Raw genomic sequence first — 15,153 nt, forward strand, 5'->3', positions numbered from 1 at the left:
TTTTGCTTATGAAAGAATAAATCTTTAAGTTATTTATATAAGTCGATTAAACGAGAATATATTGAGGGGACTTTTTGTTGGTATTTAAATGGTTAAATGGCATTCGGATTGTCTGTCGCAAATTTCTTCTTTAGGTTTAGTGAATGATTTTTGCCTAAACTTTGGTTGGATGGTTGCTGTGCCGCCTGGACATCAAAGATACGAGCGCAAGAAGCGCACTGGCGCCATTTCAATGCACATTTATTCTGGAACCAATTCCTGCTATTTGAATATGGCTAGTCGGTGCCTCGTTCGAACTATTCGCTACGGCCAATGCATCTGCTGATATTTTTTACAGAGTATTTAGCTATTTACCGAAGTTCCGGCAGTACATAACAGCCCATAACAAAGAACCTTAGTGTGTGCTAGACCTGGGTATTCATTAATGCGCGACCGTTTCTTTGCTGCCCTGTTTGCTGCAGCTCCTGAAAATGACAGTTAAAAGATATCCCAATTCTCTCGGCCTGCAGGCCACGCGGCCAGTGTCTGTCAGTGTTTTGTGTCTCGTGATTGTGGCAGTGGTCCTACATCCTTTCCATGACCTATTTAGTACGTCCTCTGTTCCCCACTATCGTATTTCAGCCAGATTTGTTTGGTTATCTTGCAGGTGTTCGATGAGTTGGAGACTGCTAACTTCTTGAATCTGCTGTTTGTTTCTTTTGATTGATGTAAGTGGATGATGCATCTCGACCGCCTCCGCTGCCTCCAGCAGTGTCCCAGCTCTTGCAAGTTTGTTTGCCTTCTCACATAAGAGTTATGTTTGCGAAGTTAGTTGCGGCTTGAAACGACATCTTGTAGCTGCTGTCCTTAGACGAAGTGATGGAGGTGTTAGGCGCCATGAGCGCTGCCTGGCTATCTGAGTAAATGCGCACGTACACATCTACAACGTCATTAATTCACCAAATTCCTCTACGGTTTAGTACTCGCCAACTTAGTACAACAAACTGTCTTTGACAAATTTAAAATTAAAAAAAAAAAAAAAATTGTCATGGGTTAAGTTTTTTTTTTCTTTTTGAAATTATTGTCCGATTCTATATGAGAGAACTGTTCAATCACCCTTTGTTCAATACACTTCGCTTAAGACTTGCAGGTCTGTCAAAATTATCTGCTGTTGAGTTATGTCACCGTTTTGTAATTTGTTTCATGTTCTCAATTCTTGTTCCCTGATTGTAAATTTAGATAGCGTTGACTTTGTTTTGCGTTTCTTTTATGCATCAAACCATGCTTTTTTGTGCTGTTACTGCTTTACATAACGTTATTGTAATCTCGTGATGATCTCCAATTGCAATGTTCCCGTTGCAAGAATGTGTTACGTGTATTGTCGCGAGAGATGCGCTTTATGTTCTGAGGCAATTTTATTAAGTAGCTTTTGCTACTTTGTACGTACAACATTTCCTTGAAGTACATCCTTTCTTTTTTGTCAGTTTGTTGTTTTTATTTTTTTTTTTGTGATTATGTGTTATTTGTTCATTTAATGAAAGCAATGAACCTTTCGTTGCCAAGGCGGCAGCACAAGCTACTTTCATTCTGTTTGTCTTCTTTTAACTTAAATTTGTAGAGTTCATTTGCTCCAGCTACACAATCATAGCATTCATATCTACATGCTTTGCAAAAAGTACCTTGTTTTTGTATCATAGTATTCGAAATTGGGGGGTATGGGTTTTATAGCGGCGACGCCGATTCTCTCGTCTGCATTGAAATGGTGAAGGATCTTCTAAAAAGATTAACACATAGTTATATAAGACCTGTATCATCACTACATAGTATAAAACAAAGTAGCTTTTTCTGTCCCTATCATGCCAACCTAATATAAACGCACGCAAGTAATTTTCTGTCAAAAATGTCTCATGCACATACAACTTGTATGAGAGTAACCCAAATTGAATTTTTTTGATACACGAGACCCGGTTTTGTAGATATCGGTAAAAATATAAACCCGAATAACCGCCAAATATTTTTTACTGCAAAGTTTTCAACACATTTATTTTAACACCTTTCTACTGATTCTTTTGAAACTTTGAAAACATATAGATATGTGAACGAAGTATGTTTAGGTAAAAAAGTTTTAATACCCGAGATCCGGTTTTGGAGATATTGATAAAAATATAAACCCGGAAAACCTTAAATTGTTTTACTTATTTAAACACTTCTTAACCGATTGTGCTGAAATTGTATCAGGATGTACATATCTATGTGGGGTGTATTTAGGTAAAAAACCCGAAACCCGGTTTTAGAGATATCGGCCAAAATATGAAACCGGGTAACCGTCAAATATTTGATACCCGTTTGTTAATATTTTCTCTACACCACAGTGGTATACCATCAATTGACTCATCTGGGAATAATCACGCAAGGCAAGTTATTGATGTTTGTACATGGGGAAAATATACGAAATTTCCGCCAAAAATTGGCAATCGTCAAAAAGTGTAGAAAAAAAAAATTTTTTTTTTTAATTTTTGTACCAAATTTGTGTTTCTTTTCATTTACTTTTAAATAAAACCTGGTTTAAAAAAAACAAATTTTTTTCTACACTTTTTGACGATTGCCAATTTTTGGCGGAAATTTCGTATATTTTCCCCATGTACAAACATCAATAACTTTCCTTGCGTAAATATTCCCAGATGAGTCAATTGATGGTATATTACTGTGGTGTAGAGAAAAAATTAACAAACGGGTATGAATTGGTAAAAGTAAAATTGTAGCTGTGCCCACAAAAAAACATGCTCCTGAAAAAATTTACGCAACGAAGTGCTTCCACTTTACTGCCTCTACCTTCAAAACTGAAAGGAGCACATCAAATTTGAAGCCACACGTATTTTTAGTCCCTGATAAGCTATTATCGTGCATAATCCAAATTTCAATACTCAGTTGCCTCAAAAAGCTATAAGCAAAAAAACTGTCAATATTGAAAATGACAAAAAAAAGTATCTCTACTTGGATTGCTGATAGTTTTGAGTATTGGAGGGGCACATTAATTTTGCTCATACTTTTAAAATCTCCGTCTCAAAAACAACATTCAGTTTAAATTCCATAGCGTTTCAGCGATGCCTCAAAATTTTATCGAAAAAATTAAAAAAAAAAAAATCAAGGGTATAGCTTGAAAAAGTGTAAAAATCGACGTTTTTTACGTTTCGAAGTTCTGCGAAAACTTACTATCAACTTTCTTGATTTTTAAAATTATCAGATCGGATAGTCAAAAGATCAAACTTAATGTCCTTGTACTTTGTTCTGGCCTTAAATTTTTAGCCCGTGTGTAAAACCCGAGTATCCAAAAAAGTAAGTTTTTGGGATTTGCCCATATATGTATGTATATAACAGAAAGTCTGTTATGTACACTATTTATAACTCAAGAACTGATGAACCGATTTGGCTGAAAATTGGTGGAGAGGTAGCTTAGAACCAGGAGACGGACGTAGGATACTTTTTATCCCGTTCTGGATAGGGTCTTAAGATCAAAACGTGGACTTGGGTAATCCTGAGATGTGTTTGTACAATATGGGTATAAAATGGAAGCTGTTTATGAGTACTTTGATACGGGGTATTTTTCGTACCCCTGGGTGACTAGGGTCTCGAGATATAGTCCAAAACGTGGACCCGGGTACCCCTAGAATGTGTTTATAGAATATGGATAAAAAAAGTAAGCTGTTGATGAGTGCTTTAGTAGAGAGTAATTTTCATACCCCTAGGTGACTAGGGTCTTGAGATATAGGCCAAAACGTGAGCCCGTGTACGTCTAGACAGCGTTTATATAATATGGATATCAAATGAAAGCTGTTGAGGACTGCTTTAGTACAGGGTAGTTTTCATACCTATTGGTGACAAGGGTCTCGAGATATAGGCCAAAACGTGGATCAGAGTAACACTAGGATGTGTGTGTAGTATGGATATCAAATGAAAGCTGTTGCTGAGAGCTTTAAAGAAATTTTCATTGTGATATTCGATTTAGTCGCATCAACCTGGCAAAACTTATAAATATGCATGCGAAGCCGAAATAAAGACATGAATTAATAATACCCACATACCTATTTGCATACGTCCTATTCGATTTTCCTGAAATTTGGTATATAAATTTGCCTATATGTATTAGTATTTACGATCTTTTTTCCGGGAGGTAGACCAGAGACGGACTGGGACTGGGATTAGGACTAGCACTGGGGCTGAGACTCGGAGTGGGACTGGGACTCGGAATGGGATTGGAACAAAGTACGTACCACCCTCTGTGACTGACAATAAGGAATAAAGAAGAACTTAAGAGAAGAGAAAAGAGGGAAGGAGAAGGAGACTGAGAAAGAGAATGAGACGAAGATAGAGATGGAAGGATGGGAAGGAGAATGAGACGAAGATAGAGATGGATGAAGCGAAAAAGACGAAGAGAGGAGTGAATAAAAGGGTTCGGAAAAAGTGATTAGGGGGGGGGGGGGGGGGGGGGGGAGGAGGACAGAGTTAGACGGAAAAAGCTTATTAATATGTATGCTGATAGACCAAATTTATGGCAGAACATCGTCTGCCGGGTTTGCTCGTACAAATATAAAGAAAACTCACTGTACATATTCAATATAGTTACTTCTCGCACAGCCTGTCGTCGCTGTTTGCTGTGCAACATTTAATTGACATCTTGTGACACGTAGTAGTTAAGTGCATCAATTTAAATGTTCGTTGGCAACAACGTCAACTAACCGAAAATTAACTAAACTAATTCAACTCAAATGCAATGTTTTGAATTTTAAAAGTATGCAAACAATTTTGAGAAACTTTTGGCTGTCAAATAGGTACATACAAACCTACATGTATATAAAGTTCATATATAAAAGAAAATGATATTAACTTGGGCCAGTTCTGCAGATATGTTATATCGGTGTCATTGGTGTGGCTAGCCTTTTTTTAAATGCAAGGGCATTGCTGCATGCTGTGGAGGCGGTCGATTTGCATCATCCACTCACATTAATCAAAAATTACATTTATAGCAGCTTCCAGAAGAAAGCGGTCTCCAGCTGATACTCCTCGATACTTTTAAGATAACCAAGCAAATTTGGCCGACTTTCGATTGTAGGAGGACAGAGGACGGCAAAGAAAAGAAAACTTTAGGATTACTTACACTACCTGTGCGAATGCCCAGCATTAGCACACACTAGGTTTCAAACTATCGGCAGTTATATGCTGTCGGAACTTCAGGAAGTTCCTCAATTGTTTGAATGGAGCATCGACTAGCCCTACTAAAAACAGCAGCAATTGTTTATAGGAGATAAATTTTAAAACAGTTGTAGATCGTTTTTCGTTGTAGGTTGCCACGTGCTCTAAAAACCTCCACGGAGCAGCTAATGTTTCCACTTATTGTTAGCCTCGCTAAGCCAGCGCTGTGAAGCGACTCTGGATAATTCACAGAGGTGCAACGATCTCCTCCACATCTGAGACGTCCAGAACTAGTTCACGCCGTGCTAACTCATCGGCTTGCTCGTTGTCTTTCTTTTTGTTAAGATACCTCGGCACCTGAATAAGGGAAACTCTATGTCAACACAGAGCCCACTCCGCTGAGTCTGGAAGATATACACTTGACCGGAAGTGCTGCAAAGACTCACGCTTCCGCTCCGCAAGCCATTTTTGATACGTCTGTGAAAACTTATATATCGAATCTTGGAGTGCGATTCCCATATTTCCAATCCTTCGTAAGGTCTTTATCGAAGCCTGTTGTAAGACATCTGTAGTCCGTTATTGTAGCGATATAAGAGTGGATATGACTATGCCCCCATGTAAGCTCTTAACAGGGGCCCAACTAAAAACTATGAATGAAACCTTAGATAGAGAAATCGGTCAGTAGAACATAGCCAATCACGTTTATAGTATCTAAAGGACATGATTGTGATTGTCCCGCAGACCACACCTTTTGCAGACATGCATAGCGCCGTAAGCTCGTTCAACATTTAACTCCGTCATTAGTCTATAACTTAATTTAGGTGCCGTTCTAGTAAAATGTGACTAGCCCCACCAACTTGAGACCGACTTAATGTCCACATTGAAGAGCCCTACCACTTTCTAGATCCATTAGGAGTTTTTGCTCACCAGAGCCTCGCTTGCTAAATAAGTGTATGGTACATTCATATTTGTAACAAGATTCGCCTCGGGTAAGTGAAGGGTTGACAATATGACAGAAGGGAAACTGTGAAGCTACAAAGCTCTGTGTTGAGCCTAAAAAACTCTCGAATCACGCAAATTATGCGCTACTTAGTTGCGAAGAAAAGCAAATTTGATGTGCTTTTCAAAGTGATTTTTTGGGTGCGTCGCTAAATTCACGTAAAGTGAATTTTAAAATTTTTTCTTTTCGAAACTAATGAGCGAATAACTTGCGACAAAATTCCGACGTATTCGTTTTTTTGGTCGGGCTAAGATGCCTGGCTAACTTTACGTTAATTCTGTATGAATATATCTTAGACTGGGTCGAAAAAAAGTTGCCAATGTCCGCCCCTAAATTTGAAGATTATGTTGAGAGGGGTTTTTTTAATTTTTTTTTATCCTTCGAAATACAGCCGAAAATGTTTTTTCGTTGTAACTTGGTTATTTGACGTGCGATTTTTAAAGTTGATATGTCATTATTTTGGCCTTGTTTACTTAAGCCTCAATTTCTACAAAAAAGTGGGTTTTGTCCAATACCCAGAAAAAAAGTTGATTTTGTCGCATAGCGTTATTATTATAAATACGAAACAACAGGTTTGACTCACTTATTTAGTTTGACTTCCCCTATTCATGACATTTGGCATATCTGTATTAACTTTTCAATGCAAACCCTGCAATTTTTCCTCCAAAAATATCATGAGTTTCAGGTCTAAGTATAATAAGAATCAGGTAAAATAACAGTTGCAATAAATATTGTAAGTGCTATAACATCTTTGTTTATTATTTTAGTAATATGGTTTCAACATTTCCTTGAATTTTTAAGTAATTTCGTTTGGTAATAAAAAAAACATACATTAGGGGGGGATAAAATTTTTTTAGCTGACCTAATCATGTGAAAACGACTTCATAGCTTAAAAGGACATTAAACGGAAATGTGAAGCTTCTCAAGGCCAAAATACTGACATATCAATTTTAAAAATCGGACGTCAAATAACCAAGTTACAACGAAAAAACATTTTCGGTTGTATTTCGAAGGATCAAAAAAATTTTAAAAAATATTTCCGAAACCCTCTCAACATAATCTTCAAATTTAGGGGCGGACATTAGCAACTTTTTTTTTGTATGGGGACCAACCCAATTTAATATATCTCTCTATCTACCTACATAGGAGATGAGCAAAGAATTACACGCGTTTCAAAGCTCTACTGAGCTTTCTTATATACAGCCTCACATAGACATTGCAAAAGCTTATTTAGACAAAAACAAATTTCGCTTCCTCCAATAATATGTTAGTCGACGTTCAGCATACATATGAGCCAAAAGGTTTATTGTTGCTAGTTCTATCCCTGAATAGTGTAGGTATATGTTTTTTTTCCAATTTACATTTTAAGTCAAAAATTGCAAGCAATTATTGCTTTGTTCAATTGCTTTAATACATATTGTATATTTATACCAAAAAACTTTTTGGAATGCTCTTCTAGGTTTGTCGGGTGTAGAGGGGCTTTCACCAGATTCGCATTATGTTAATGTATATATGTGCTCATCATCTTATTTGATGCAGTCAAAGAAATAATCTTTCAAAGCACATATCTTTTGATTAAAAAAAGATATTAAAAAAAATTAAAAAGCATAGTAATATTATCATTGTTTTTTATTTAAAAAATCATTTCAAGTGCTAGATGTTCCTTATTTAGTCCTTAAAAACAAAAAAGTAATGAAAAGTCGTATATTTCACATGAGCAGCTTATATGATGCAGCAATAAAAGAGTGAAACGAAAACGAATTCTTGAATATATAAGTACTTGGTCTGGCAACCCTTTTGTGAGATAACTGATTTTAGACGATCCTTCATTGAACTGGCAAGTTTTTCGGTTAAATTCGGTGAAATTTTTGACCATTCTTCGAGAAGTGCTGCTTTGAGGGTTTCTTTGCTAGAAATATGGTGTTTTCGGATATATTTTTCTAGTAGGACCATAAATCCTCAATGACAATTAAGTCAGGTGACTGCGCTGGTGGTTCCATTACGTGGGGACAATTCCACATCAACCACTGCTGCACAATTCCTGACCTCCCGGTCATTGTCTTGATAAAATCTAAAGTTGCTCCGCAGACCCAGTTTTTCAGCACTTTGAAGCTAGTTTCTTTTAGAATGTTAAGAGAGATCCATGATTTAATCAATAAAAACATCATTTCCAACGCCTTAAGCAGCCATACATGCCCAAACGATAACACTCTCACCGCCGTGTTTCACAGACGCACGTAAATTCTTCGTATCAAGTGGTTTGTTGGGCTTACGCCAAACCATCCACCTTCCCTCCGACCCAAATATATTAGACTTGGTCCCGTCAAAAAATATTACAGTTTTCCAAAATTTCGAATCCTTCAAAAGGTGTGTTTTAGCGAATTTCAAACGACCAACCTTATTTTTTGAATTTGTGAACGGCTTTTTGAGTGAAACTCGACCATGAAAATCATGTGATCGTAAGATACTCCGTATTGTTGATGCACTACATTCCTTCCCAAGGATGTTTTTCATTTGATCAGCCAATTTTTGTGCCGACAATTTGGGATTTTCACAAATTTTTCTACCGATATATAGGTCGTCAGTTTGTGTAAATATTTTAATGGGCGCCCTCTACACTTGTTTTTTACACGATTTTCTTTTAAAAACCGTCAGATTATGTGCTGAACGGTAGACGATGGAATATTTACCATTCAGCTATTGAGCGCTGACTTTTACAGTTATGGAAGTGGTGACATACCAACTCGCTGATCTACACTGGCGCATCGTCCCATTTTTTAAAAATTAGTTTGTTCTTAAAAAATCTACTAATTCAATCGAAAAGCAATAATCTTAGGGACAATCATTTTTTTTTTTACCAAAAAGGTCAAAGTAACGTGAGCACTACCATTAAAAGCTGAGTGCATCAAATAAGCTGCTCATATAAAATATACTGGTTTATCATTTTTTACTGGTTTGAAAGGATTAAGTGAGACATTTTTAATACATGGCATGTTTTTAAAGTAGAAAACAATGCTAGTTTTATTAAACCTATTGATTTTTACAAATATCTTTTTCGGTTCAAAAGTTATGGGCGTTTAAATGTTATTTTTGTGGCTGCATCAAATAAGGTGACACTCACTGTATGTAGATCGTTAAGCTCTCACCCTGGTAAAAAAGGTGCCCCTAAGATACTCCCATAATATATTCCCACAAACTGCTTTGTTGTAATCTCATCGTATCACTTTTCACTGCATATTGCATACATTGTAACACTTACCATTTTTAATTACATATTATGTATTCAATTATATCTTTATCTCATTTGCAATTTGCATAGTTTACATGCTGCCCAAACAATTACCCTTTTTTAACAGTTTTTGTGTTCTGTTATCTGCATACAATTATCTTGTTCCCACCATTTCTTTCATTCATAAAAGAAAAGCATGGAAAAATTTTCATTTACAAACCTTCATTTAAATTGAAAACAAACGATTGTAATAATTCAGTCTGTCATGTCTCATTTTTATTTTTCTCTTTTTTTTTTATTATTTATCCATTTTAACATTTTTTACGTGTTATTTGTGTTCATAATGAGCGTTAAATATTTTCATAATATTATGGCATTGTTTGTCGTTCGCATGCCACAAAAATTTAACTCTTTAGTTTTAAGCTGCAGTTATTCACGAACGTACGTACCAAAAACGTGTCAGCTGACACGACCTATCTTATGAGTGTGCAATGTAAACGAAAACTCACCGACGTGCAACGCCCGTACGTACGTAGCCCGGAACGTAGAAATCAAAACAATTTTGATTTTTTCCGTAAGAACGTGTCAGCTGATCGCTCTCTCACTAGACAGAGTTGCCTAGTAAACTTTTGTGCACTAATTTTTGCAGTTTTATGCAAAAACACATAATTAAAGTTTGAAAAATTGTGAAAATAATTCGAAATAATAATGTAAAAGTGCAGATTATAAAAATGTAATCTATTTATATTTATTTAATACTAATTCCAGCCTTTTACAACATCAAAAATGAAATTGGAAAAAGTTGATGTTTCCATAAGCATGCATGCAAAATGGTCAATGGCAATAGTGCTTATCTGTAAACAATACACCCACAAATATGTTATGTACATGTACACAGACGCACACATTGATTCCTACGGGCTTGAGGGTTCGGTCAAACGTGTTCCGTACGACAAAGGTCCGTACGTACGGCACACGTCGGTGGGTAATTGCCGCTTAACTGCCGCATTAGACTGAGCTTTTGTAAACAAAAACAAACAAAACAAGTAAGAAAGTATTAATTCGGGTGAAACCGAACAATACATACCCAGCTGAGCACTTGAAACGCTGTTGTTGTTTGCTTTTGTGTGGTTAATAGTGTTATAACTTATAAGGCTGTGCAATAATACATATTCGTTTCTGAACTCATTTTCGTTCAAAAGAAGCAAAAAGGATACAGAGGCTACCACAAAAGAACTTTAGCGGGTAAAAATACAGTTTAACAGTTCTAGTCTTGAACAAAATGTGTATGCTAAATTTCGTTCGGATTTGGAGATTTTTGTTCGACTTATAGCATTAAATTGTCTTTTCATAGTTCCCACATAAATAGAATTGAGCGTCTGCAAAAGAAATTTATTAGGTCTGCACTAAGATTTCTCAACTTCAGCGAACCTATGCCATCCTATAACTCACGTTGTTTGCTTTTAAACTTAGATCTACTAGTGGATAAGAGATTACTTTTATCTTGCTCTTTCATTCTGAACGTCCTTACCGATGTGGTAGGTTGTCCTGATATTCTTCGGAAAATACCGTTCAATATTCATTTTAGAAATTTTAGGCATTCTGATTTATTTTACTTGACCGCTGCAAGATCAAATTATGCTATGAATGCACCAATTGGGCGAGCCCTTAGGGAAATTAATCATATTAACCAAATGGTTGATTTGGATCTTTCACTTCCGGGCTCATTATTAAGAAATGTTGTCTTAAACTACTTTAAACAATTTTCTGTTATTTAATTGTATAAGTATTTATTGTTACTACTAGTATATGCGTAGTCAGTAAGAAACTTTTGTTCATTGACGAAATTAAATAAATAAATTAAATTTATGTCTTTAAGCATGACCGGCCCTATACCCATTTTCAAAATTTATTTGTATGGTTCTTAGCTCAACCATACACCCACTACTGAGGTAGAATATCAGTCAAATGTAGCTAAATACCATAGAGTTATTGCAAATGTTGTTAAGGTTAGTGGGCGTGATCTTTAACCGATTCTGATTATCTTCGCTCAGTCTATATAAATTGGCAAGGATAGTGTCTCTGCCAAATTTCAATGTAAAAACTTTAACGGCTTTTAAATTACGGCTTCTTAAACTTCCAAATTATTTTCTTCTAAATGTGGGTCCCACGTCCATATTCCCAAAATTTTTGGAATTTATATTTTGCGTCATAAAACCAATCCAGTTACCAAGTTTCATTAGCTTGGCGGTATTCGTTTTTGAATTATCTAATTTTTTCCATATCTAAATTTTCGATATCAAAAAAGTAGGCGTGGTTATCGCCCGATTCCGCTCATTTTCAATACCAATGTATTCTGGGTTCAGACAAGCCCATTTTCCCAATTTGGTGAAGATATCTTAATATTTTCTCAATTTAGCATGTTAACGGACGGATAGATGGACGGACATGGCTCAATCAAATTTTTTTCGATACTGATGATTTTGATGTGTGGAAGTCGCCCCCAGCGGGTTAGGGGGCTTAGAATATACCCGCGGTAGGTATGCCTGTCGTAAGAGGCGACTAAAATACAAAATAGATTCAAGGAGTTGGGTAGCGCAACCCTCCCAAGGGGTTGCCAGCGCTATGTATAGCTTCTCCAACTCAATTTTCAACCTCACCTATCCGTGGCGAATCCTGTTTCATTAACAGCCGATGCTCTGGTTACCCCGAACTCCTCATCGATCTAGGGGGTGGGAGGGCGGTATGGCCTAGAAGGTCGCATGTGGTAATACCAAATCGTTCCTGAGATGATCGGGCTTGGTACCGGAACGTACCGGATCTGCATCCGGAAAAGGACCATCAACATCGATAAGGCCTTGGTGAGTGTCCTTATGGCTAAAATAACAACAACAATAGTTGGAAGTCTATATCGTACGCGATTCCTTTTTACCTGTTCAACCAACCGTTATCCAATCAAAGTTATAATACCCTGCATACAAGTACAGCTGGCTATAAAAATAAAAGATAAAAAAACTATTTCGTTTCGTTTGCTTTCTTTCTGTACACCATTGTTTTTATGCACGTTTTACGTTCTGTTCATACATTCTGTGCTTGTGCAATCCAGTCTACGTCGTACCTTTTCCAATATGTAGAGCATTTAAGCGTTGAACAACGCTCAATTGTTTCACATTTCATATTACCCCAAAGGGCCCACTAGCCGTTTTGTTCTTGTACTTATACATATATACGTTTGATATGCACAAATGGAACAAAATCCTACTTTGAACTCTTTGCTTTGGTGTTATTGTCAGTCTGGTAGAGATTTCTTTGTTTTGAGGTTTTATTCACACTTTCCCAAAGGTCCAAGCAAATGTTGGCGTAAACTCACTTGTTTTTTTTTTTTTTCTTATCCACTTGTTCTTATTGTTGCGTTGCATTATTACATTTTTATTAAAATAATTTTTTACTTTTTCTTTTTATTTAATTCTTTACTCGGTTGCCCGTAGCAATGTCTTGTCACAGCTTCACTTGCTGCTTATCCAGGCTTAAATCCATCGAACTGCTAAATAACATAAGTTTACTTGTGTTACAGTAGCGCTGCTGGATATCAAAAGCACTTTAATGCGTTACTACAACTCAGCGGAATTAATGAATACTCCTCCCTCAATTGATGTGAGGAACTGACAAAAGTTCAACAATTATTTATATAATTCTTTATATGGCATCAATTAAGTTACACGGACTTAGGTCAAGGTTTTATTAAAGACTATAAATTATTCTTTGAAAATTCTTTCCTAACCTAAGAAAACTCGTAAAGAATGGAGATGAAAAGTATTTGGAACAAGGTACCACCGATTATGATTATTCTAGTATTGCAAACATTTCATTCAAGAAGTTAACAAGACAAAAAAATATACGCAGATTGCGAGAACCATGTACTGATAAAATTTGAAGTGTAAAGCAGAGCTCCCTGGTTCCGATCTCAGTTTTAATCTGGTTACGGCCCGGCTACTATTCTGCTTTCGGATCTGGATTCGATTTCAGTCTTAGTTTTGATCTGGTTTCGGCTGTTCCGGTTGCGGATATGAATTCGGTTTCTAACCGGGTTACGGTTTAATTTTCGGTTCTGGAATTTTTTTGCGGTTTCGGCTCTGTTTTTTCCGGTTTCCTCTCCTTTCTTTACTTTACTCCACTTTCCTCTACTTCACTCAATTTTACTTTACTTTACCCTCTTTACTTTATTTTACTTTACTTAACTTCACTTTACTTTACTTAACTTTACTATACTATACCTTACTTTACTTTAATTTACTTAACATTTCTTTACTTTACCTTACTTTAGTTTACTTTACTTTACCTTACGTTACTTTACTTTACTTCACTTTACTTTAGTTTATTTTGTTTTACTTTACTTTCTTTACTTTACTACACTAATTTTGTTACATATCTTTGATCTAATTTACGTTACTTTCCTTCACTGTAGTAACTTAACTTTAAATTACATTAAATTTCTTTAATTAAATTTTCTTTACTTGAATTATCTTTTCTTACTGGAATATCTGCTGATCGTATCCCGCGATTGGTCACCAAGTGTCTCTTCTATCCTTCTTCGTTGGACGTTGAAGGAAGGTTCGCATTCGAAGAATATGTGGCGTACGTCGTCTTTATTTCGACAGTACAGGCAGTTTAGGTTTTCAACATTTCCCATTTTGTAGAGGTATTTAAGAAAGTAACCGTGTCCGGTTAAACAATTGAGTAACCAACTAATTATGGAAATTAACGAACCTCATCCAATCCCCACCGAAGAAACTTGAACGTAAATTGATGAATAAATTAAAAAAAAAAAGCGAAATATAAAAAAAAGAATAGCACTTTAGTGGTAAAAGCAAAGTCAACATAAAAAGTGTTGAAGTGAGTGTGAAAGCCTATGTACAAGTATAACGAATCCGACACCACCGGCCACTTCACTGAACATTACCATCATTTTGTTCTTAATTTTCTCTTCTTCTTGTACTGCAGTTTGTTATTTTTCTTTTTGTCATAAAAAAGATTTTTGTTTTGTTTTGTTTGCATACTGCCTTTAAAAGTACAAAACGGTTTAGTTGGTTTGGTTGGGCCGACTAACTCTTGTGGGTTCTTCATCCTACACTCGCTTTATTTCAATGCCGCTACAGATGGCGGGTATTAATTTTATGTTGAAGGGCTCGTTCTAATTTTGTTGCAAATAAATATACATGTGAATGTTACAATATCACACGAATACGCACTAAAAGCTGACCAGAATTGGCATATACAAATCAAATGTGCATGCGTATTTGCGAGGTTGTAGTAGTATTACTAGCAACGTTTGGTCCGCGTATATTGTTATAATTTTTGACTCAAATCGTCTAATGGAAAATAAAATGAGACCAAGGTCCTTGTTCTGCTGGTCGACAGGGCTTTTACCTTGACCCTAACTTTAGAGGTGTTGATCGATGGAACTCAGTGGTTTGTCTGTTATGTTCTAAAAATTTGTTTTGACTCTTAACAAGCAAAGTCAATAGTTAGTTCAATACTTTGATAAACCTTCCATGTAGGATGTATTATACGATTTACTATTGGTATATTTAAGCTAGACTTGCACCACTAAATACATTTTTTTCTTTATAGATAACGAAGACGGAATATGATCGCCTTCTCGAAATACAAACAAGTTACAATTCAGAAGTGGAATATATGAGAGTAATTTTGAAAATAACATTGCGCTAGTCGTTAGTATCCAGGCCCCTGGCCA

At 36.1% G+C, this 15,153-nt stretch overlaps 1 protein-coding gene across 6 annotated transcripts in view; it reads left to right on the plus strand.

Moving 5' to 3' along the window:
- The window catches only part of alpha-Man-IIb (alpha-Mannosidase class II b), a 157,438-nt gene that overhangs the window by 22,937 nt on the left and 119,348 nt on the right, over positions 1-15,153 (plus strand). Inside the window, exon 1 of one of the 6 annotated variants that reach the window (XM_067782790.1) lies at positions 12,881-13,052. The exons of the other annotated variants lie outside the window; for them this stretch is intronic. The gene's annotated coding sequence lies outside the window, so the exon portion shown is untranslated. Of the gene's footprint in view, positions 1-12,880; positions 13,053-15,153 lie in introns of those variants that run through there. 6 annotated transcript variants of the gene reach the window in all.

The sequence above is a fragment of the Eurosta solidaginis genome, chromosome 1, assembly GCF_040869045.1.
Source record: "Eurosta solidaginis isolate ZX-2024a chromosome 1, ASM4086904v1, whole genome shotgun sequence".
Taxonomy (NCBI): Eukaryota; Metazoa; Arthropoda; class Insecta; order Diptera; family Tephritidae; genus Eurosta; species Eurosta solidaginis.